The sequence below is a fragment of the Desmodus rotundus genome, chromosome 2, assembly GCF_022682495.2.
Source record: "Desmodus rotundus isolate HL8 chromosome 2, HLdesRot8A.1, whole genome shotgun sequence".
Classification (NCBI taxonomy): domain Eukaryota; kingdom Metazoa; phylum Chordata; class Mammalia; order Chiroptera; family Phyllostomidae; genus Desmodus; species Desmodus rotundus.
The window spans coordinates 12,258,931-12,285,281 of NC_071388.1; positions in this window are offsets into that span (position 1 = coordinate 12,258,931).

Sequence of the window (26,351 nt, forward strand, 5' to 3'; positions counted from 1 at the left end):
GAAGGGGAATTTAAAGTCTCTGGATCACAATTTTAGATAATATAGCAGAGAAAAACTATACGAGAGTATACCATTAAAACAAAGCCCTAAGAAACAAATATTTTTGTAATTACAAAAAAGTAGATGTGTAGATATATAGATATATAGATAAAGGGGAAATAAAAGGCAACTCAGAAAACCCCAGAGAAAAGTTGAAATAATTATCTGTAATGTTACCATTCATAGTAAATCTTTATTTAAAATTTGGCATAGGTATTGTTGGGTTTAATGTGTGTGTGTGAGAGAGAGAGAGAGAGTTAGAGAAAGGGGGGAAGGAGAGAAAGAGAAGAGGTGGCAGAGAGAGAAAAGGAGAAAGTGAGAGAAAGAGTAAAAAGAATATAGAAGTTATTTAGATATTGGGACACTACTCAGTTTCAACACTGTGAGTCTGATTCTCAAGCAAATAATGTTTGAAAACAATTTTTAAAACTTTTCAGTTTTTGTTGTTAAAACGATATACTGTGAAAGGTATAATTGTACATACATTTTGCTCATACCTTAAAAATAAACTATCATGTGAAAATGTAAACACATTTTTAAAAAATGTTTAGCCTTAAAATTGCAGTTTTGCCTATTTGGATACTTTAAGCTGCACGAAAGAGAAGACCTAATTCAATGGACTTAAACAATAAGGAGTTTATGAAATTTTTATTTGAACTTGAGAAAAGATCCTATATGAATAATTGGACAATAGTTCAGATATGATCCTCTTGTTTCATTGGCCCCATTTCACAGATGATGAGTCTGAGGCCCAGAGTGATGAAGCGACTTTCAAAACATCCAGATAAGCCAGGAGCAGAGGCAGGCGAGCTGTCCAGTCTCCCACCCTGAACCAAAGGAAGCACGCGGGGAAGCTGTTCCGTCATCTCCCCACTCTGGTTTGTCAAAATAAAAGCGGCTTTTGACATTGTCACATGCAGTGGATAGGACTACAGCATTCCTGATATATCTCAGGGCACTACACTTACTTCCTGGTGTAGCAGAGGGATCTCATGGAAGCAAAATGTGATAGGTTTTGGGTAATGTAAAAAGATTGCACAGAAGTAATTTTTAAAAACAAATCTGCATGCAGTGATTAAAAACCACAACTGGAATATAAATGATGTTTTATATTAAATATATTTATATCTATATACATGTTTCAGGTAATTAACATTCATATTATTTATATTATTCACATTACTTAATTATTATTGGGAGCCAAGCAAAAACACCATTTTTATCCATTTTTTGTAATTTTTCCATATCATAGAATCTTTGTGTACCACACTCCATCCATCATATTGTAACAAATCCATATAACAGTTCTAGTAAATATTATTTTTATTTTACACATGGAAAAGTCAAGTGCAATGACGCCGTGTGCTTTACCCACAACAGCAGAGCTGATTAAAGATCCAGATCTGAAATTCAAGTCTAGTTTTGCTCACACAGCACACTCACTCAGACTACTCATTTCAGTTGGGGAAGAAACAGCTCCGTGATGAAGACGCCCGCATCGCCTGGTTGACTGGGTTAGGTGTCCTCAAGAATTCAGCTCCAGTTCTCAGGTACAACTGGCATCTTCAAGAAACCCTGAGCCTTTTCTATGCCTCTATTCAGCAGTGCCTATGCAGTGTGGCATAGCAAAATGGGCATGCAACGTGAATGAAGACAGATGAAAATTTTGATATAGCAAAGCTTCGCTCAGGATATTTAATCCTCAATTTATGTGGATAACAATTTTATCATACCCTTATTCCCATAATAATCATAATATACTTTTGTAATAACACTATTTTCAAATTGTCTACAATTATTAATGAACTCTGGATTAGGGAAATATAATACAGAGGAAAAACTAACAATGTCCTTTCAAATTTTTTCACATTTCTATTTTTTCAAAAAGTCTCAAGTGACAAAAGCCTATAACGAGAGTTTCTTAAAATAAAAAGCTTAGCTCCTCTGAAGCAAGTCTTAAAATTTTGGTTTATCAACTAAAAGAAATCAGAAAAACTTGGTAAGCAACTAACTATGCCCACTTACTATGCAAACAATATAAAAGAGAATGGTGATTTTAAATAAACTTCTAAAGTTATTCATTCATGAATGGTCATAGAAAGAGAATTTTATAATAAAAATGTAAAAGTATTTATTTAAAATATTAAATAAACTAAAGAGGAAAAGACTGAATAAAGAACATACCCTAGATTCAGTAATAGTCAGGGCCTCTAAAACAAACCAATAGGAGGAGTGTATGCCCAGATGACACAGGGCACAAATACTTGTTCCTGCAGTATTTGGTTTCTCGATCTGTTCGTTGATAGTCAAATCCATATTTCTATGTTTTAACCATTGAGAATGGTGTTAACATGTAATTACTGTATGTCAACTTGACTATGAGTCAGTCAGAATTGCTACTGAACATTTCATTGTTAAAAACTCATTTATATATATTTACTATACACCATTGTAAGAAAAGAATGGGAGTCTTGTTTTTTGAGACCAGCTGGTAGAATTCAACACTGAACCATGAAAGTGACTTGCTGGCTTGTCTTATACTGGTTGTAACACGAATTGAGGTTCTTTTGTTTGTGATTTATTGTCGTTAAATTTAGCAATGACATGAAATGAACCTAGTATAAGTTATTGCTCGAAGTATAATTCAATAATAACCTACTACTGATTATAATTAAGCATGGAATATGTATCCATTTATGGCCTAGGAGATGATCTTGCATCTAAATGGTGCTGTGAGCTAAGTTACTGTTATAACCCTAAAGACGTTTTATAATGTTCCCACTTTTTTATATATTTTCATTGATCAAACTTTTTATTTCAAAAATAACCCGAGCTGTAAGAAATCACCATGGCACCACTATGAGCTGAAGGAAATTTTAAGGTACTTGGATATTTCAAAAAGCCTTTCCATGATCTTATCTTTTAAAATAAATTATTGAAGTATTTATGAAGCTTATGAATGAGACATAAAGTTTAAGCCTGCATATGACAAGGATAATGTTGTAAACTTATTTTCCTTCATAGAGTAATTTATTCATCTCTTGCTGAATAATATTTTAAAGTTCTTTTTAGACACTTTGAACATGAGCAATATTTCCATGCATTTCAAGTTAATTCAGCAACTAACACGTGCCGCTGCTGAAGAGCAAAAGGATCCCTGTCATTTCCCTGAAAGACCACACAATGGGAAAGTGAATCTTCGCAGTCACGGTCAGCCCAGTGTTCATTTATCGAATTCCTTGTAATCTCCTGGGCCTGTAGGTGTTAATGATCCTCAGGGCTCGTCATATATCCTCCCCGCCCTGTATGGTAAGTCTCCGTTGTCTGAGTGAATTGCGAAAGATGAAAGTAGACAATGGAGAGAATAGTGGAAAAGTCCAATGTTTTAGAAGAGAAGGAGGGAAATGAGGAAAACCAGAAGTGTCTGTATTCAAAATGCATTCATAAACATCATAATTTTATTAAAATTCAAAATGGATGCCCCATGCAGATTATTTTTATTTTGTAGAATACTTTTAGTAATTGCTAAATTCTTGAGATTTCACTGCAGATATTTAAAACATAATTTTTAAAAAATTACTGCTATACTTGTTGAAGTCCCTCATCACCACCAACTGCAAAGATTCACGGTTACTTATTTGTGTATTTGAACTCCCTGAGTTTGATTTGGCTGCATTTGATACAGTGGTAGCTGCTGCATTTATTCTCTTTGTCTTTCATGGCAAGTCAGGGTAGGACAGCTTTGGCTCAGTGACAGAGCAAGGGCAGTGACTTGCTTAAAAATGGCCTGTTCCACAACCCGGTCTTCAGTCTCCTTTCGGGGAGCTTGAAGAGCACTTGAAACAACCTAATAGCAGCAGATGATTAGCCAATGACAGGTGGAGAATATTATGCCACAGCAGGTCAAACTTAACATTGACTAAAAAGAAAAGAAAGTATATAAGGCATAAACCAGTCACTACGTGTCTCAGATAACGCGCAGCTGTAATTCTGTTTTGAAATAGGATTATAGTCTGTTTGGGGGACCGACTTTTTACATTTTTTAAAAATTTTGTTAATGTTGTTCAAGAACAGTTGTGTCCATTTTCCTGCCACCACTTTAGAAGCACAGATTTAAATGGTCTTATGTATTACTCAAGTAAAGTATACCGCAGAAAACTACCCGTAGCCCAGTATATCTGTGCAGGTACTGGGCAGATCCACTGAGTTTCATTAAAGTCACTGCATCTCTGAGGTAATCACCATCCTAACCTCTAACAGCAGACAGCTCTTCCTGATAAGCAGAGGATTCTTCCACTTCCTGTGAAAATTAACTCGTTTCTAAACTTGAATGTCAACCACATGAACAGAATTCCCAGTTCCAGGCCCACTTCCTTGTGCACTCCAAAGCTGAAGCTGAGTCCATCAACATGCATCAAGGGTTCGTTCCTCAAGTGTTTTCATGTATATTATCTTATTTATTTCAGAAGAAAACCTTATGTGATAGCACTTTTCGTTTCTTACAAATGGGATTCAGAGACCTTGTGATTTCTTCAACCTGACATATCCTATCGATGGCAGAGCTGGATTCTGAACTCAGAAACCTGCAAGGTCAGCATTTTCCTACTTGTTTGACCAGCGGACTCTACTCACAGAACACTTGTAAACATCTTGGCAGGACCTATTTCCTGCAGACAACAGTTTGGAAAGCATTACTCTAATTCCAAATCTAATCAAGTATCCATTATGCCCCAGATGTCCTTAACGAGCTATGATTAAACTATATTTAAAGCAGTACAGAAATTCAGGCTATCGAAATTAAATTAGTCTCAACATTCCACTCTGTGACTTTAGGTGAAGGACACAGTTATAAAGAATTACTTTACAAATGTACATATTTAAACATCTTTAGCTATTTTTATTCCAACCATATTCACTCTCATAATTTAATTCAGAAGTCACTATTTCTTATATGTCTGATTCATAAAGACTTAGAAAAAGCCCACCTCTTCAAAATTGCATCTCTGTTTCCCTAACCATTAGAGTCAGATGCTATGGCAGGAAGCCAAGGCTAATATACATCTTTATAAATGTATACAAGATGGGAAGAAGATGATAGTCATACTGTAATCTTAGAATTATGGAAAACAAGTTCATGGGGGGACATACAAGGGAAACATGAGTACAAATGCCTAACTTGTATGCATAGTTTTCCATAATAATGACAATTAACTCTTGTGCAGAGCTAATTAAATGCCACGTGGTGTTTTAAGTGCTTTCCATTGGGTAATTTATTTAGTATCGCCAAGCAGTGAGGTGGGTTCTGTCATTACTGCTCTTTGAGAGGAGAAGACACTAAGTCATTTGACCAAGGCTGCACTACCAGCAAGTAGTAGAGTCTGCTGGAAACAGATCCCATCTCAAGGCAAACTCTGCTGTCACCCAGGTCAATAATTACCTGACAAGACCTCAGGACGTCCATTTACACCTTTCCAGTTAATATTAATCTCTCCCTTTTCAGAATTCAAACAGATTCTCTCTCTTTCTCTCTCTCTCTCCCCACACTGACTTCTACTCCCCATTCATTCAATTTTAAATATCTTTTGAGGGGGAGATGACTAATAAATTTATTTGGGAGCATTTAGCCTTGGTATCACCTTTATGTTAATCTGTCATGAATGAATGCAAGAACAACCAAAACTAGAGAACAATCCTTCTTTCTGTTTAAAAGATTTAAATGTTTAAAAGATTTGTTTTTTGCATAGTGAATTCAGAGATACACCAGAGCTGGCAAATGCAAATAAAAAGGAGCCATGTTAGGTTTCTCAATTTTCATAAATATATCCTGTGTTTTGCATGCACACAAGCAGTGGTAATCAAAGTCAATTATAGTGACACAAATATGCAATAGTTCTCTTCTAGTTAACTTGGATTAATTTTTGCACGGGGGCTATCCATAACTAAATTTTCAAGATCTAGAAACAGAAAAGGGTAAAATTAGTGTGCATGAGCCTGATGTATCCACATTTGTGTATTATGTCTCTGTTCCGTGCATGAAGACTCCAGCATAAGAAGACCCTCAGACCTACCCTGCCTTCCTGTGAAGAGTGAGGTACCTTCCACTCCTTTCAGAAAGCAACCCATAGGCAGCATTGGCGTCCTATTCCAAGTGAAGGCCTCAGTCTACCCAGCACTGCCCCATGGGGCTCTCCTAAGGAGCACAGGGCTTCAGACTATGACTTTCAGGGCAACTGGTGCTCACTTTCCTCCCTTTGCTGCTTTTCCATTTCTAGAGAGCATCCTATCAAATAGGCTAGGGCAGATGTTTACAAAGATATTAGCTTGTCCCTAATTCCTTGAAAGTAAAGGACACTTTATTTTAAAAATATGTCCAGAGATAGAACTCACTGGCATTTTGACCAAGGACACTCTGAATATGAAAATTCAATCATCTGAAATGGGGATAAGAAATCCCTGCTGTTTTGTCTTTCAAGTTAAGTTCAAAAATCAAAAGGTTCATTATGAAACTATAGCTTCCATGTAAAAATGTAAAACGCACGCATTTTATGTGAGATCATGGGTTCCCTCTGTGCATGGTACCATGGCTTGAGATAAATGCAGATCGATTTTATAAAAATTCATTCATTTCTTCACACTACAGACTGCAAGAAAATGGTGCTTTGTTTCATTTTCGTCTGCTTATTGGTTTTGTTTTTCCTTGGGAGACAGCCTTCACACAGTGCTTTATCTGGGCTGGGCACTTCACCTTGATGTCCCATTTAATCCCCTCAGCGATGTTTGAGGTGGGCATCAATGTCACCAGCGTTCTACCAGAGGTCAGAACGACTGCGACAGGCTAAATCATTTGTCCAAAGGCATGTAACAGGTACTGAGCCTATTCAAGTTCAGAATCCATCCTCTTACCACCCTATTTATTGCTCCCAAGACTCCCCTAAAACTACTCATCCTTTGACTTTCCAGAATCTCCCAGGAAGCTTTCGATGGTCCTTCACTCACACTGCTGTCAACTCCCGAGTGCCAGGACAATCACGTGGCTTCCACAACACAGGTTGTCACCACAGCCGCTGCCACCACCAGCAGCCGCTACTGCCAGAGCTCCACAGTGGAAAGAATGTTTTCCCTCTGAGTAATTGCAGGTCTATACTTAAGACTGCCCACACTCCTCACCCAGCCCTCCAAGTAATATGGTTTCTTCAATTTCACAATCACGGTTCACACACAAAAAAAAACATGAGCAGCTTCTCTAGGCAAAATATCATAATATTATTATTGAGTGTCTGCCATGTGACATTATTTTGTTTAATTTCAGCACCTTTGTAAATTCTTTTACAGACTAGAAACAGAGGGTTAAGAAAGAAGGGCAGAAGTGGAATATAACCTTATTTCATACTAAACGAAGGCACTTCATTGACTGAAGTCTGGTATTTCCTGTTGAGAACACATTTTTCAGCAGCTGCCTCCCTCAGGGGAGTGGCCTGCCTTCTCAGGACTCCTGTCTTCCATAGAAGTTGACGCAAACTGTTTTCCTCAAGTGTTAATGTTTTCAGAGCCTCTCAAGGCTGCGAAAGTATATACAGTGTCTCCAAAATCATAGGCAATAAGAAGACCATGTTATTCAAAAGTGGATTCCCGATTTTTATGTAATCTTGCTGACAACTGTTTTTAAAACTGGACAGATGCCTTCACTGTTGAGTCTATGCTTACCAATGAACTTTCTGACTTCCAAATTGACGTCACAAATACCTTATCTAGGAGAGAAGTACCCCCAGAATAAGTGGGAGAACTTCAGTTTTTGAAAAGTAGTGTCTCATTGGGATTCCACGTCAGGGCTTCCAAAACATTGGTTAATTTCACATTACTTTTACACATTTAGCCAAATCTGTATAATGCATGTTTTATTATATATTTAATATTTTATTTTAGATTAATTCACATTTTTAATTTATATAATTTATGTGAAATGAACAAGCAAAAAATAGGGCAGCTACCTAAATCATGGTTTTTATGTACCAGTTACAGTTTCAAATTCATTTTTAGTATCTAAATAAATTCTTTAAAATATTCATTAATACACCATCTGAATTTTATCCCAGAACTACCAGCTGGCTGAAAAGTACATTTTGCCAAATACAGTTAAGAGCTATCATTGGTCATCAGTCTCTGTGTACTGAATGAGTGTCCAAACATAATAACCGATAGGTAAATTGAAATTACCAAAAACCTAACAAAATCTGGATTTCTTAGTTTAGTTTATGCTTCTGCAAAGTTTACATGTAGACCTTTACCATGGTCAAACCCAAAGTGAATAGTCACGCTCCATAACATTTTTATCTCTTTTCTCAATTTCACTGACTTGTTTTCTTATTTTGGTTTTGAAAACTGTTTTTCAATATCTGTACTGCAGGGAATAACCATGCTATCTTACTGTCCTCTTATGTTTCTTTTTCACTTATCACTTTTTTTTATCTTGTCCAGTAATGGCCAAGTAATTGACTCTTAAATTAAATTCCACATTATCTCTAATTTCTCTATAATTCTTCACATCAGTCTTTACTTTCAAAAACAATATAGTTATGATTTTAGGCATCATTAAATGAAATAAAATTATTTAGTTTTTGATATGACAAACTGGACCTAAACATAAAACAGAGCAAGTTCATGTTTCCCAAGCATTTAAAAGAAGTGTGTCTCTCTCACATTTATGAGAAGTAATACAAATCTATTATGTTCTACAACTTTCCTTCAAATATATATACATACTCATTAAAACTTCAGAATTGAAAGCTAGAGTTCATGATATTCTTTTGCAATTTCCCATTATGATACAAGTTAAACTAATAATACTAAAAGCTTCTGCTTGGCATCATAATTCAATAAAAGAATATTCTGGGAGCACTTATTCTGATAGAGTCCCTTGTGTAAGATGGCATTGGCACGTTAACAGGCAACAACCCGGCTACATAGATTTTGGAAAAGCAGAACAGATTCGTGTAAAAAATAGGAAGATCATCATTTTGCATGTGGAAGGGATCTGAGCCTTTCCTGCTGAGTTACTAAAGCAGGTTCATGGGAGGCAGAGTCCACCTCAGATCAAGAACACATATCAAACTGTCAATTCCTGGGAAAATGAGGGTTACCATGCTGGTGTCAGAAACTCTGAAACCAGGGTCTGGTATGACGTAAATGCTGTAGGTAGGGATCGAAAGCTAAAACACGGGAGATATTAATCAGATCGCTTTCACACTATCTGACTCTAAGAATGACAAAAAAACTCATGTATGATCTTTTGGTCATCATTTCTTAGCTTAATAAGCATATTTTGAAATTTATCAGGGAAATTTGTCCTCACTATTCACTTCCATTCCAAAGCTGCATGGGTTAGGTTACATAATTCAGATGTGTTTGGTGGCTGCAAAGAAAGCTCCAAAGACTACATCAGATCCCGCTTTCTGTCTTCTGGTTTCTGTCTTCTGACCAACTCCAAAGCTTGGACTAGCCACAGCCCCAAGTCCTATCCTGCGACAAGCATCTTATCTCATCCTCCACAGACAAAGAGTATTTCGAGGACTTAGAATACATGCACAGTCTCCCTCAGATGTCTGTCTTTCAGGCTCTAGGTATCTTTGCCTTCGGTCAGTCCCCAATTTACTTTAATTCCTTAACTTTCAATGGTTCGGGTCAATTGTCTTGAAATTTCCTTGGGAATCCCCAAGGTTGTCTCTCCCCCCATTTCCCTGTTGCCTCTGTCGTCTGGATTCCTGCACGGAGGCCCGGTCCATGGGATGGGAAACCAGTGCTTAAATATATAATTTCACTCTTCCTTTCCATGTGCCACCCAGGACCTGATACCGCCTGTTTAAACCTACTTCTTGGCTTTCTTTTCCTGCATGGACAGACCTCCCAGAATCCTGACCTCATGCATAATGACCGAATTCCTGGATGTAATGACACACCCACAGAACTGGTTGACCTACCCAGTTCTGACTTTTCTTGGAATTAAATCTAAAAGTTTTTGTATCCCCTCTTAAAATGGCCCCACACCTCGATCCTCTTCTTTTCCAAACTATTTTCTCTGGCTAGATCAAGTTTTCCAAAGTCCCACCCCTCACACCAGTCAATTTAATTTTTAAAAGGTTTTATCCCCAAGCAAAGGATCCAGTTTATGCTTGGTGCCAAAAACACAGAAAAAAAAATGCTCATAGACAGTTTCTTTAGACATATTTTTAACATGTTGTCATACCCTAAAAGTCCTAAATGATCATATTTTAGGAAAAATGCCTTATTTGTTCATTAAAATAAAAATGTTTTTATAATTATGTAATTCATATTTATGTGTTATATAATTTCTAATCATGATTTATTTTATATATTATATAACAATTATAAAATTAATATTTATATATTATATAATTTATTCTACAGATCTAAAATATGTAATTAATAAATATAACTGTTTTGAATTATTTAAATAAATAATTTTAATGGGTAAAGTTTTCCCTTCTTTTTAAACAATGGAAACAAATTATGTTAATTTCATTTGAAGGTTACCCTGAAAGTACAGTCAAGATCACAGCTTAAGGACTCCGCATCACCAGGAAGAACTTCCTTTGAAATCCTTCTGGAAACTTCTCAGGAACTGGTAGAGCAGGTCTGAACTCAGCACAGGAAGTATGTGATCTTGGCTATTATTAGAATCTTCTTCAGAGTTTCTCCAGAGACACCAACCAAATATACATATATATACACATATATATATGTATACATATACATACACACACATATATATATATATCTTTCCAATTTTTTAAAAATGCTTTAAGAAAACAGAGTGTTTTTAATATCCCCTAGGAAAATATAAAGAGATTTCTAAAGCAGCTACTACTTGCTAACTTAAAATAAAAGGCAACTATGTATATAATGTAAATAATATATTGTATATTTCTTTTTTAATGTATTAAACTAGGAGTCAGCAAAGTTTTTCTATGAAAGGACAGAGAGTAAATAGTTTAGACTTCGTGGGTCATAAGATATTGGCTGCCACGAATCAGCTCTCTTGCTATATAGCGTGAAAGTAGCTGTGGACAGCATGTGAGCAAAAAAGCAAGTGTTCCAGTAAAACTTATTTGCAAAAAATAAGTTTTTTTGCCCATGGGACATAGATTGCTGATCCTGGTGTAGACTATAAAACATGTGATTACATTGGGGAATACACACTTTAACACATTGCTTAAATGGACATATTGAATTGTGTATAATTAACTGGGAAAGAGTGGGAATTAATTACTCTATTCCGAAAACATTCTGACTAATCATTACTGCGAGGTGCTCTTCTAAGTTTCTGACGTTTTCTACCTCAGTGGTAGAATCAATTAGATTCAAAGAGGTTTCTTTCAAAATAAATAGACAAGTAAACAGTGTATTTTATCTAAGATTAGTGAATGACTTTATTTCTTTTTTAAACATTTAAATTAACTATGTGATCTAATTAGTGAATTTGAAAAGTAACAAGGCTGTTTCCCAAATGTAGTTTTTAATGGTCTATTTACTACTTTCATTCTCTTTTCCTTTTTTAAAAAGAGAGTAAATTAATTAAGCAGAGCTCCACGGACTGAATATCAACAAGAGACACATCTGAGATTGTCACACACTGTGATTTTATGACCCATACAACTTGCAGTTTCACATTGGCTGTTCCATAGTGCTGTTTTCACGGTTGACTCATTCCTTTGTCTTCATTTAGGTGTTTCTAAGCCAGCCCAAATAAGGCTATGGGTGCAAAAACCTCCAGTGTTTACTCCCAAAGCATTAAAAAAATGGAAATGATCCCTTCATGAAAATGGATCATGGATCATGGAAACAATAGTTTTGCAAAATATCTGACAGATATGATGTATATATCACTTGTTCACGCAAGTTCAGAATCCTCCTCAAGTATCAATATTCAACTCCCTCCAATATCTTCAAAACCCACAGGAAGTGGGCAAAGATAGTATGGATGTTGGAGCTAACAGAAAACTTTAAATATATATATATATATATATATAAACTGATAGTTTTACTTACTGGATCTTTCTGAGTAGAAAGGGAGAGCAAACTCATCTTGAGTCTCCCTGTGATTCCCAACTGTTCTCAAAGGGAGGGTTGTATAATTTGGCATCTTCATTGGGCCAGAAAAGGCTTATATTACCTAGTCTAGATTTCCTTGGGTAGGAAAGCTGAAAATCAGTTGAAGAGTATTTCAAAATTATATTTTCTGCTTTGTAGAGGGGTTTTACAGAATTAGAATTGACAATGGGTTTAGAGTTTAACACTACATTTTCTTCCTGTGACTGTTTTCCAATAACGTCTGTTTGCTTTAAAACATCGCACTTTCCAACAAAGGCCTAGTTTGTCTCATATCTCTCACTAGAGCGTCTGATATCAGATACATATAAGAATTCTTGGTTTTTTTCTGGACATTAGAAAGTGAAGTATTCAAATTTTCCCACTTCTACTTCTCTGTTATTTTTCCCTTTGGAAATTAGCAACAGATAATCACTGATAATCACTATCTCCTGTGTCAGGCAGACTAACCTGGAGAGCGCTGAGAGTATGCAGCTCCTTTTGGACAGTTCTGGCCACAAGGTCCATTGGCATCCTGTGGCTGAGAGTTCTGTCTCTGACGGGGCTCAGTAGTACCTTGGAAGCTGCTTCACTAACGGTGTATTGTTCCCTGTTACAGAGGCAGGACTTTGCTCTGGGGTGCTAGCAATTTCCATTGTTGCTTTTGGAGTTTGCCAGAGACTGACTCCGCATGATGCCTTTTTGTTTTGTTTTAAGCCTCGGATACGTCTAGCACCATGGAGTCTACTGTACCACATGGCCTTGAAGGCAAGACTGCTTATAGTGGCCACTGAGCCATATTTTTCTCTATGCCCCATTTACAACGAGACTTTCCACATCACTTAATAAACGGATTGTAGTAATGTTCCTAAACCTGGACTTGGAGAAGTTCACCAACTCTGTGCTTCTGTTTTAGTGGGAGGAGATGCAAAGTTCAATAACTTGTCCTTGACTTTGGACAAGTTATTGAACTTTGCCTCAGGCAGCTAAAGCCCTTAAAGTAACACCAATGTAATAGGTTCCTGTGTTAAAGTGGATTTTCCGACCTCTGAAGTACATAGAACTTTCCATAGCATTCCAGATTGACATTACTCACTTATCAGTTTCAATCAATATGATGTCACCAACAGAATGGAGAAAGGAGGGTCCTGCAGATTGTCCAGATGGACAAAGACCCTTTGGGCTATGTATTGTGACCAAGAGCAAGAGATACAACACAGCCCTGGGGCAAGACAATGGATAAATGTCATTAATTATTACTCGTGACCTGCTTCTAATTCTACTTTCTAATAACTTTAAAAACAACATATTCATTGGATTAATAGCCACACCAGGGACAGTGTTAATATGTTTTAATAAAGACACTGCATCTCACACTGAAGTTCTTATTTGAGCCACTACTTCGTTAAGTTTGTGGTACTTAACTAAGTTTGTGGTACTTAACTAAGTTTGTGTGGATCACGGGGTAGGAGGGATAGGAGGGTAGGAGTTGATGCAACCACTGTGGAGGGCAAGGATTAACTTGTAAGGCACCTGATACATTTGAGGGCTTCTGGATGATCTTTAAGCAAAGTGGGATGTGTGAGGTTACGTCTTTCATCAAGGGAAAGGGAGGATAATTGTTCAGGCTCAGTCAGTCAAGAGATTCTGGACATGCAGGCTGCATAGGAAGACTTCCACCATACAATTCACGGCCCCCCACTTTTCCTTTATCAGAGCCTTACTTTGCCATCAATTTGATGGGCTGATTATTCATCTCTGAAGTTCTACAACTCTCATCTGAAGTGTCTGCTACTTTGAAGTTCTGCTACTCTTATAAGCCTGATCTTTAAATTGGCCCTTTCTCCAGTTATAGCAGGTGAGGCCTTTTAAAACACTGCTAGTGAGACTCTCAGACATCCACCTGTCTTTCTGAATGTGTGTTTGAGCCTGTCATCTTCACCTCTCAAATCACGAGCAATCGTCACATGATATCCCAGTCATTGTAATTACTATTTACCCGTGCCTCTCAAATCACATTGCAGAAGCCAGCCCATCACTTCCACCTGCGTCCTATTTCAGTTCACCAGGCACAGGGAACTGGAGTTTTATTGCTACATGTTCCAGGGAATAACAATGCTCGGGCTCTCCGCCCACCTTCAGTGATGTGGTCCCCATTGCCACACAGCCAGTTCGTGGGAAGTCACACTCAAGAATCCCTTTTCTAGGGACTGCTTCCTAGAGCCACTCTTTGAACCAGATGTCTAAGGTTAAATTTTCTAGAAGCAGAGCGTCAAACAGGAATTGGAGTGCACATGCAATATTAATGGATTATTCTTTAGAAAAAAATAACTTGTAAGGATGTGAGACAAGTAGTGTAAGGAGGGAAAAAGACTGAGCAAGGATGTGTCTCACATTAAGCCTAACCTTGATCTGAACCATGGGATGCACTTCAGCAAGTTCACATCACTGAGTTCTCCCACCTTGACGCACGGAGATCATGCTTTGTACCCTCATACCAGTAAGTCATCTGTTACAGGCTGTCCCTAGTGGTGCTATGAGAGCATGACTCTGCCAGGCAGCTCCCATGGGGGCAGGGGGATAAGTTGTGGGTGGTGCAGGCAATAGTTCTGGCAACCGGGGGATGTGTACACTAGCTGGGGAAAGGGATCCAGGTGGGACACCAAAAGCACCTACTACGCTTTAAAAACAACAACAAAATGTTACAAAGTATCATTGTTGGCATTTATTCTAATTCTAGTAGAATTTTTAAATGAATGCATGTAGAATGCTTCTAATATTATTTTATAAATCTATCTATCTATACATATTCCTGATGAGGTATAAAATATAGCAACATTTATTCTTTTACTTAATAAATTTTTATGAAGTACCTGCCTAGTACCAGCTGATTCTGTCATATTACAGAGGGCTTCATTATGTGTAGTCACATAGTAGGAGTATTAAATACCTCTGGCCCAAAGCTCTTATGCATCACCAAAATATCTTTCAAAACAAAGTAAGTCTGCAGCTACGGTGACCTATAATGAGAACATTCTATGAGGTAATATTTATTGCATCTCCATAGTACAGAAAGGGAAACATTCAGTCAACACAATGTACTTTGCAGATTATATACATGACAGAATACACATGCGCTTACTTAAACACAATCAGTGGCCTAATATGGCTCACAGATTGGCTCCAGGACAAAGCAATTCAAAGCAGGACTTGCTGAAAATGATCAACAGGCACATTTGCAAAGCAGTCAACACTTAGGGATATTATACTACAATGTAGAAAACCATATGTCAAAGGAAATGTAAATATCCTGAAAGTCCTAAGAGATGATGAATCGCCCTTGGTGAAGACTAGAAAGTTAACTACATTAGCCAATTTTAGGCTATGGATGTAAGCTAAGGAAGAGAGTTAACAAAGCACTCATTCTTAGGTAAAAATAAAAGTGTTTTATAAGTCAGGATTATGCTATGGTATAACGCATTATTCTAAAATTTTCAGCAGCTTAGACAACAAACGATTAATTCTCCTGAGTGCGAGATGATGAATGTGGATCGATGGGGTGGCTGTGCTCACTCAGGTTGTTGAAAGATTCGTCATCAGATCAAGATGCAGAATAAACAGAGTTTCTATCCTCAGTGGTGGAATAGAGCAAGAAAAACCACACACTGGCAATTAAGTGACGTGTGTCACCTTCAGCCCTTCGGTATTATCCCTTGTACCCCATCCATGGTCTCCGAGGCCCTGAAAAACATATTCTAGGAGCTGGAGAAAAACCAGAAATATGTATTAGTGTTCATTAATCTGTCCACAGGAAATATCCCTAAGCTCAGAAATTATACGTATACTAGCAGTCAGATCGTAGTCTCTAATAACCATTTCCCATTAAAGGAAAACAGGGCTTTTTTTTTTAGGGGGGGAGGCAATAACTGATTAAGGTCTCAGACAGGACATGCATGAGAAGAACCTAGAACATCTTATTTTACCAGAAAGCAAGGAGACTATCAGAGACTACTGGGTTTTTGTCTAAACAACAAAGGAAATAATTGAAATTTCCCATGCCACACTGAGCTTAAATGTAATAAAAGCTGCCGTGAATTCTCATCATCGAGCATGCTAACATACACACATTCTTGATGATATTTATGGGAAAAAGTAGTTTATCATGTTTGGAAGATGCTCAGTAACAAACTCTCTCTTCTGCTGATTAATAAAGGAAAAATAATTATTCAACATGCCCTTCTCCTGTATAGGATGTACCACAGATTAAATGAGTAGTTTGGGGGAAAGTTCTTTATAAAAGAATATAACTAACACAGACTAAAGGAATAATCGATTTACAAAAAATGGCCATTTTATTAAATTCTAATAAAATAATGTAACTACATAATGATTACCATTGGCTCCTAATATCACAAAAAGAGCGACAACCAAACATGATGTGCCCCTTGACAAAAGAACGTGACCACCTACAGAGGATTCTAGACACAAAACTGGAACCTGCATCGGAATCGATACGCGTCTAGCTACTATTAACTTACAGAAAGCACAAGGAAACGTATTAGCGACTTCACAAGAAGCAATCAGCAATATCTGGGACGCAGGACAACTCCACAGATCAAAAAATCCTGGTTATTCCAACAAGTAATTTGCAAGAATAAGATAATGAAAGAAAAAGCCTATAAATTAAAAAGACTTAAGAGACTAGCCACTAGACGAAAAGCATAGACTATTTTTTGGAAACTAGCAAACCAACTGGAGAAAAAAGGATAATTTTTAAGAAATTAAAAGCTGATTAAATAGGTGACTTATTAAGATGTTGTTATTTTTAGGTACACCAGGTCTTTGCAAAAGGTATCCAGCCATGAATAATGAAAAATTGAGACATTTATTGAAACAGATACAAGATACAAGAAAGATTGTACATAGAACCATGACACCTCAGTCCTCTTCAAAATAGGCACCTTGGGACCTCACACAGTTCTCTCAATCGCCATCAGTTGCTCCATTGTATTTTCCTGAAGCTCTCAATGATGATCTGAAATCTCTTCCCTTTCAAACATGATTTTAGTTTTGGGAAAAGCTAGAATTTGCATGGCACCAAATATGGGCTGTAGAGGGGCTGAGTCACTTGGGTGATTCCATGTTTCACCAAAAAACTCTGTAAAAGATGTGATATGTGAGTGGGCATGTTGTCCTGATGAAGCTGCCAATCACCAGTTGCTCAGAGCTGCGGCCTTCTGAATCATCCAAATGGTTTCCATAGAGGAATGTTCAAGCTTAATGCAAAATCTGATGCAGATTTGTTGCTCTGCTCGCTCAGTCACTCTGAAGGGAACGGCCACACAGTACACAGGCTCACTCAATGGTGTCTACAGCCCACACTGACTAGTATAGTGAAGTCGTCACTGTTCACCCATGCGCATTCCATCCACTCTCCTTGGCTGCCAGGTCACATCGATGTTGCGCAAACGGTTCTCGTTATATTAACAATGACTGAACTTTTTCCAGACAGACCTTGTATAAATGCTTTTTGGTCATGTTTAAAGCGTGTTATTGTGTGAAGCATGAATGGGAAATTTTCTGGAACTAAAAGCTAAATTAAAAGTCTAAGAATTTTGAATTTAATTTGATTCATTTCATAAATTGGTTCACAAAGCTAATTAGAATGTCTCTGTTTTCTAAATGATCTCAGTCTAGATTTTAAACCTCACTCCATATTCTATACTTTATCCTTGTTATCTTTGATTTTAAAAGATTCCTTGCTCTACATCTATTATAGTTTCAATTTTTAATTGTTAATAATTTTATGAAGAAGTTAAATTTTTCATTAAGTTCTAAAATAGTATCATATAATTTTGTCTATGTTTGTAGGGGATACTCCCTTTTGACTGTGAACTTCTTTAGCCTAAGGACCATGAACTGTTTACCTTTTAATCACAAATGTACTGATGGTAGGCAGTCAAGTGTCCGGCACAAGTAATCCCCCCCTTTTTTTAATTACAAAATCATAAGCATGTAATTCTGTAACATAACAATATCACACTCAAGCACACCATATGATATTTTAGGTGAAATGCTCAAATTAAAGTTATAAATCACTACACCCATATTATTACCCTACCAGCCACACTCAAGCAGGCCTCACTTCTGCCAGACCCTGCATATTGCTGGTGCTGAATAAGGTCGTGTGACTGATAAATAATGACCAAAACACTGAACTAGTAAACGGTGTTGAGAAATCATTCTCTGGTCACTGTTTGCCATGTAATATGACTTCATAGTACTTGGATTAAATTTATTTTAAGTCTCTCCTTCATACCTCCACTCCACTCCATATCCACCCTCTACTTAAGAAAGCTAGAAACTGAGTTTAAAAATCACTGTGGGAAATACGACTTATTCATAGTGAGTTGATTCAGAAAGTTTGAAGAACAACAGAGTTCTTTAGTATTGTCATGCACATTTAAGAGCTGATACAGAATTAGTCAGTCAATCAAATTTAGGAATGATTTTTTAGAAGAATGAACATTACACTATTTTATTAAAAACTGTGAAAGATGTTGTGAGAGTTAGAAAGTTGCCAAACCTTAAAAGACCCTTTTAAAACATATTTAAAAGCCAAACACGTGTGATACAAAAGGTATTTATTTTTTAAGAATAAATTTTAGAAAATTATCATAATGTTATAAAATTACTTATAAGACTAATTTACAAAACCACCAATGGTCTTGCTATCATAATCATCCTATTAGAAATTATTTACCCACAAGTGGCTACATGATCAAGTTAGAATGAAACATAAGCCGATGATATCTTATTTTCTCAATCTACTCTTCAGGACTATTCAAAATCAAATAATAACATAAGCATCAAGAGTGACAAATATAACCATGAGGAATTCTATTGTGTGATGTTCCAAATTATTTTAGATATGAAAAATATAAACACAAATACCTAGCTGGTGTCTTAATAACAGATGTTACATTGTTTTAAACCAAATGAAAAGTAAGCACCAGATATTTTCCTTTAGAAGTTATGGACTATCCACCCAGCCTCGTGATACTCAGCCATATGGGATGACTGTATCATAATTCAAATGGCATGTTTTTTTTTGTTCAATCAGGAAATCGAACCCAATAACTCAAACGATATTATCCCGATTACACAGGTTACAACCACACGTGTTCCTGTACATAGAAATCTAAGTGGTTCGTTTGTTATCACTTTTATTCTTTCTACGTAAATAAAAACAATTCATCACTATTTTGTCTCTGAGAGCAGGAGCGAAATTATTTAAATGAGCAATTGACTGCAACTTAATTAGAAAGATGTATTTAAGACAAGACAATGACTGTACTTGACACCCTTCACATAGGGACTTAAACAGGATTAATGCATTGAAATCCATTTCTAATGAAGGAAATAGAGATGGAAGGTAGAAGGAAATGGAAAGGTTGGCAGAAGTATTTCACTTTACGGCTAATTGCAGAAATTAGACATGAATGGAAATAATTTTTAATATCAGTTTTTCCACCTCAAAAGTAAAGATTGAAACATTGAAATTATTTTAAACACATAACTATTCTCACTGTAGTCATTGAGGTTTTATGTCAAAAGCGTAATGATACTCAACAATAAAGTTAGCCAAGCAATTTTTGTAAAAACAAAGAAAAAAATCAAAGAAAAATTAGGGAAGAAAGTATAAATTGTTAATGTGTTTTGAAATAAAATTAATCCTAGTAACATAAATGAAAATTACATAAAACATTGGATATGTTTATTAAAGAAAGTAAAACAAATCTAAAAATTTATGCATAATACAGTAATTTAATAGCAAGAGAAAATTATTGATTTCTGTCATTAACCCATTTTTTTCATATAAGGGGGCTGGAAGTTCTAGGAATATATAATAATACTAGTTTCATAATGTGATTTTTTTGAAATTTAATTATTACCATCTCCAAGAATGAATATCTTCAAGAAAGTAATAAGATAGAAGGAAGTTACAAATTGTAAAAATGGAGCTCAACTCCCTTCCATTTAAAACTACAATAAATGTTATAATATTTACCAACCTACATACAACCTTATATATTCCATCTTTAAGGTACACATTAATAGTTTGACACATTTTATGTACTCTTCTATTGCACACCTATGTACAGTATAATAGCAACTCAGTTTTAAACAGATTTAAAATTAGTTCCAAATTTTTAACAGGAACTTGAATTTAAATGTGCTCTTTAACTAGATAGAAAAAAATCACCCTTAAAGATCATTTTTACTATTCTCCAAGGGTATAAACTCTAGGGAACATGGCGTGCGTTATGGAGCCACCAAATGTTAGACTAAACCATGAGAATGTGGCTCAAGGCCAAGTTGGAATGAGCATTTGCACATGGGTAACACTGAGAAAACCAATTTTATTTGAGAGTTTTTTCAGCTTTACCTGGAAAGCTAGGTACAAGGTGTACGCAAGAATGGATTGCGAATGTCTGTCTGCTGCTGGGAAGAGCTGTTTGAAGAGGCCATGAAGAGCTAATGAAGGCATTTAGATTGGAGAGTCCTACAGAGAACAAATATTAATTCTGGATCAATAAATTCAGAATTGCTACCCTTGGAAAAAATGGGAGGCAGGGAGATGAGGCCTGGCACTGTTTCTGTAATCCAGGTGACAGCATGACTAAACAAGAGAGCTAACAGTAGGAAGAAAGAGTGAATTCTAAGGACATATTATTACATAGGAAGTAGAAAAACCTACCTCAATCCTAGGCCTTTTATGCATCCAGTACAAATGGCCATTCCTGTGGAATCACCTCTCTTTCCTGCTTGTCTCACAGAGGGCCTTTATTAAAGGTCTTCTGGTTCCTTTGTTCACAAGTGACAGAATTCTAAATCTGTGCAGAGACCAAGTTGATTGATACGACTTGGAATGATTCAGATGATCACGGAGTGGTGAGGCATGCTTTCTGACATTACTTTACTGTAATTGCCTATGACAGGTCACTTTTCCCCCGAAAGTAGATTTTCCTGAAGAAGGAAAATAAGGGAATGAATCCCATAAGGGAAGGTTCATGGATGGAGGCTATCATAAAGCCCCTGCAAAGGTTCCTCAAGGAGGAAAAAGGATAAACAGGGAGAATGATGGTCTATAGTGCAAAGTAATATATTTCAAGATACAGAAAACCCCAAAATTGTCAAATGCCCCAAAGTGATCTTGCAACTTGTCACTTGTTTATTTGACTAAATCAAAGAGCTGTGCTTGACTTGACAGTATCACATTCATTTCACTTTTTGATAATTGTTAATTGCATTTTTGTAATGTTTCCTGCATATTACAGTGATTAGGGTTATTTTACAAAACAGAAAACTGGTATTTATACAAGTATATAACTTTAAGACTCAAAAGTTGAACTACTCATCCTGAATTTATTAGTTTTTCTGCTATAATCAGCTGTCTTTTGCTTATATTGTCTAATAAATTTGCCTTTAATTATCATAAACATGTATTCCATACAATAAGTCTTAAATGAGAATGTATACCTCCAAGGCATTTAGCAAAATATAACATTTTGTAAGTTTTCTGAAAGTCAAAAGGACGTAGCATATATTCTGAAAAGATACAGATTTTGGAGGGACTATAAGTTTCATATAAAAATTTAGCCCAAGACAGAAAAAAACAAGTAGAGATGGAAAGATGTTGGAGAAAAAGTGTTGCAAAACCCGTGGGACTACAGACATACAAGAAGGACTTGCCTTTGGGATTTAGCAGGTTGCCTTGGGGGATTTCTCAGCAGCCTTGCTGTGTTTGTGATTGTCCCTGAAGGAAGGTCCAGTTCTGCTTCATCTGGAGCAGAACTCTTCACCACACCTGATGGATGACCTTCCACATGTTCAGAACTCTGGGGAATAAAAAAATCAAAATGAGCTTCTTGCTCTCAGGGGACTTACTAGTTTGCAAGGAGATAAGGAAGATACGGTATATTCCATCTGAAATGATGAGATGAAGATATTCAGATAAAAGCAAAACAAAAAGCTTGTGTTGTATTCAACAGATATTGATCAGCATGAGTTGTAAAGGGTGGCACGGGAATATGGGGAGATAGGTGCTTCAGTTGGATGTCAATAACAGGATAGTTTTATTATAGACATTTGATAAAGAGAGCAAAGGGAATGAACTTTCTTAAAATGTACTTTACAATCTTTGACCACGGGAAGATAATTTAACTGTTCTGAGTCTCTGTTTCCTCTCCCACAGACAAGGAGTTTAAAATGTGTCATAGTCCAGGTTCTGGAAAAACAGACTCTAATGTGAAGCTCACACAGTAATGTTTTGGGGGTGGGGGGATGAGGGCTGGGAAATGCAAGGCCAACGCAACAAGAGTGAGGGGCGCAGGCAGAAAAGGAAGGAAACAAGTAAGAGGTTGTGAATTGTTGAACTGGCTACAAGCTTTAAAAGAAAAACACAGGCCATGACTTAGACATGAAGAGTCTAAGGGAGATTATGTCTCTAGATTTCTGATCAGTCCAGCTAGGGGAGAAAGGAAAGAGGAAGGAATGAGGAAATAAAAAAGGAGGAAGCTCCTCTGTGTTTCTTACCTCTTACCAGTGAAAGTTTGCCTTAAGAGGTGCTGATGTCTCCCACACTCTCAGCTTCTCAAACCCAGTCCCTTTGGGATGCCCTAGGGATGCCAGACCTCACACTGCATGGATTCTTCAAGCCCAGAAGTGGACTGAAGAAGCACGGCCCGTGTGGGTGCAGTGGGTTTACACTAGGATCCCAGTGCCGGTGTAGCTCAGCAGGGGAGCAGAGTGGACCATACTGGAGACCAGCCCCAGGGAGGCAGACACAGTCACAAACCCAGGAGTCGAATGGTGATAACCTGGTGCTAGCCATGGCAGGGGCAAAAGGCAGGACCAAGAGAAGCTGGGGGAGGGCTTAAATTGGGTCAAATACAGATGGGATGATGTCTGAGGCATTTACCAATTTTAAGAATCCACAACCATATGGGTCTCTCAGTATGAAATCCCAGACCGCTCAACAATTCATCAATTGAGACGATTCAATAATTACACAAAAGTCCATTAATTTTCCATTGGCACCATTCCAGTGAATAGCAAGAGTTTATTATGGCTTTTTTTCATGTAGCAATTTCTGAGTTCCACGAAATTAAGTCGAAAAGTGAAATATGGAATCGTGTGCTTAAAAAAGATGTGCTACAGAGGCAAATCTGGCCTCCGTCCTGAATTCCATAGACAGCCCCTTATTGCTAACAGCTGTGCTGGGCTGCACTTACAATGCAGCCCCGCATTCTCCTACATGCGAAGGACCATAAGCGTCTGACACATAGAGATGACTTTCTTGTATCTAGTAGATATATATGCATGTCAAGGTGAATGATTGGACCCTCTCCCTAAAAAAAAAAAAAAAGCTGTGTTTAAATGAATGAGAATTTTGATAATATTTTCAGTTTTATAATCCTGCCCTGAACAGTCTTTATGGCTGCATATAAATCCGCAATCTTAGGGAATCCCAAAAAGGCAGTCCATTTAAAGATTAAGTGGTAGTAACAGAAAGTAAAAGTAAATCCATTCTATATGGTTAATGGCCTCCTTGTTCTCTTGCTTGCTTTCGGTAACATGCACAGATAATTTGTGGAACAGGTCGTGCTTCTTCATGTCAGGGCAGGGGCAGCATGACTACCAAAGGAACTCACGTCGTCACGGATGAAAAGATGTCCAATAGAAGAAATGGCCGTTATGGAGTTCTGGGACTTGCATCCTTGAGTTGTACTGCGCGCAACCTGGGCAGCATTTGGGGCGGCACTGGGAAGAAAATTCAGGAGTCCTTGTAGCCAGCATTGTTTCTATGAGAGATTACTTCATTGTCAGGTGACAGGATTGGTCTCCAGAAAAAGCAAAAAGATTTGTTCAATAAAAAGGGAGAAAGTAGAAGATAGCCCAGGTCTTCTGATTCTTGTTCCAGCATTATCTCAGAACGAAACCCTCAGGTAAAAGAAAATTTAATTAAGTATCACATATCCATAACTTCATACCCCTAGACCCTGAGACTGTGCTAAAGGTTAGAGTGATCTGTTGATGTCTGGATGTAAAGCTAATCCAAATTACAAGGCTATGAAAGAAATAACAAACCACTGGGCACAAGAAAGGAAGACAGAAGTTAACCAGGGTCAATTTGCAGTAAAATGACCCTTTCATTAAAGCATTTACCATTGGAGAGCTTGAAACCATCAATACCAGTAATATTCAAAAAAGCAGTAAAAACAGCTATCAATAATTAAAAGCCAGCGTAGGTGGAATGCTCATTTATTCCTTGTCACGGAGCTAAGTGCTTCATATATATTATTTCATTCAGTCTTTCTGAGAAAACTGTAAGGTCAAAACCATTACCCCTTTTTAATAAATGAGAAAATTAAGCAGCAAGTTTTGTGTGTGGAGGGAGTCACTTCAAGTGAATCTACCTTTATTGAATATCCACTATAACAGAGCAACTTTGCGCTCGCTGTCGTGTGGGACAAAGATAAATGAGACATCGTTCCCAGCTGCAGTCCAGAGAATCGGAGAGGCATGCACACAATTACAGGACTGTGGGTTTAATTTATTCACGTTCGTACAATCTCTCGTTATTATGGAAAATGAATGATCTGAATATAAGAACTAAATGAACTATAGTTGGGCCCGATGGTGGCCAAAGGAGTAAGTAAAATTAATGAACCCATTAAAGACAAGTTTTAGAGAAAATTCCACTGGTGCTTCAAATAAAAGCATATTAATAATTCCCCTCTAACTATTCCCCATACATAAAAGAAAGAAAATAAATGAAAAAATGGAAAAATTAAGATGCTAATTTCTTTTAAAGTCATCTCCCATTTCATTGCCTAAGCAAAGTTATTAAACAAATGGAAAGCAGGCAGAAAGAGGGATTCAGAACACATTCGCTTTAGAAAAACCAGTTGAGTCAGCATGCTGCTATATCACATGTCCTTTAAAAGGCAGGGGTTGGAGGAGCTGATGTCTGATTATGATCACCTGGCAACCTTGTTTGAGTGAGTTGACAAGTCCTCTCAGAGAGGACAAGGATAAAGAAAATGATTCCAGGGTGGAATCTGTATTGCTCTGGAATGATTACAGCCACATGGCTTCCCGCTGAGAGTTGCCTACGTTTTAGGGGTACTGCTGAGTTCTTAAACATCTAAGAAAACCTTGGCGTCCTGGGCTCAAGGCACTCACAGCCGCTTGACGGTCGGATAAGAGCCTGTCCAGTGTGAATCCATCATCGCGTGTCCCAACCGTCTTCTTCCATTACCTCACTGCTGCTGATATCTACAGAGGGTAGCACGACTGTACAACACTTTAAAGCCGTTTTACTATTTTGGGAAAAAGCAAGGCATGTTAGGAAAAGAAGGAAGGGCACTGAAATAGGATTGTATCCAAATAGAAATTGGATGTGAGGAGTGAATACAGGACCGTTTTCTGTTGGGAGAGACAAAATGGCAGACTCACTCACCGCTTCAGTTAATATATGCTGTCTCAGCTAAGTTTTCTACTCAATTAGCTTGACTAATTAAAGTATATATGCTTTATTTACGTACTCTGCGTATGGATGAGCAGGTGATGTTTGCCATGGTTAAGAGCAAGTAGCAGGAATGGCAGTTACTATTTTAGACCAGTGGTTCTCAAACTGTACTTCCTTCCTTTTCCAGCATCACCTGGAAATTAGTTGGAAATGCCGAGGCCCTAGGTGAACCTACTGTATCAGAAACTCTGGGGCTGGGGCTAATTAAGAATCCAGTTAAATGAGCCCTACAGCATGGGCAAATTTGGAAAGCACCATTAAGGCTCACAAACACCAGAACGGGGAAACAAATTTGTGTAACTGACTTAAGAAAGACAATTAAGTGGTTGGGCCAGTGTCTTCCTGGAACTTTAAGCCCCCATTAAAAGCACTCAAGTTCAGATTTTCTGAACCTCTATGCTGGTCAAACCAATTATGTTTACAGGTCAAACATAATTGCAGGCTGAGCTTGACTTACTGACCCTTAGTTTGCAACATTGGTTTAAAAAGTTTAAGCATTTAGTAACACAATGTTGGAAATAAAATAATGATTTTAAGACATTGTACCACAATTTACAGGAAAGAAAACATTTTTCTTGCAGCTTACTGTCCTGTCACCTAACCTTGGGAGCTG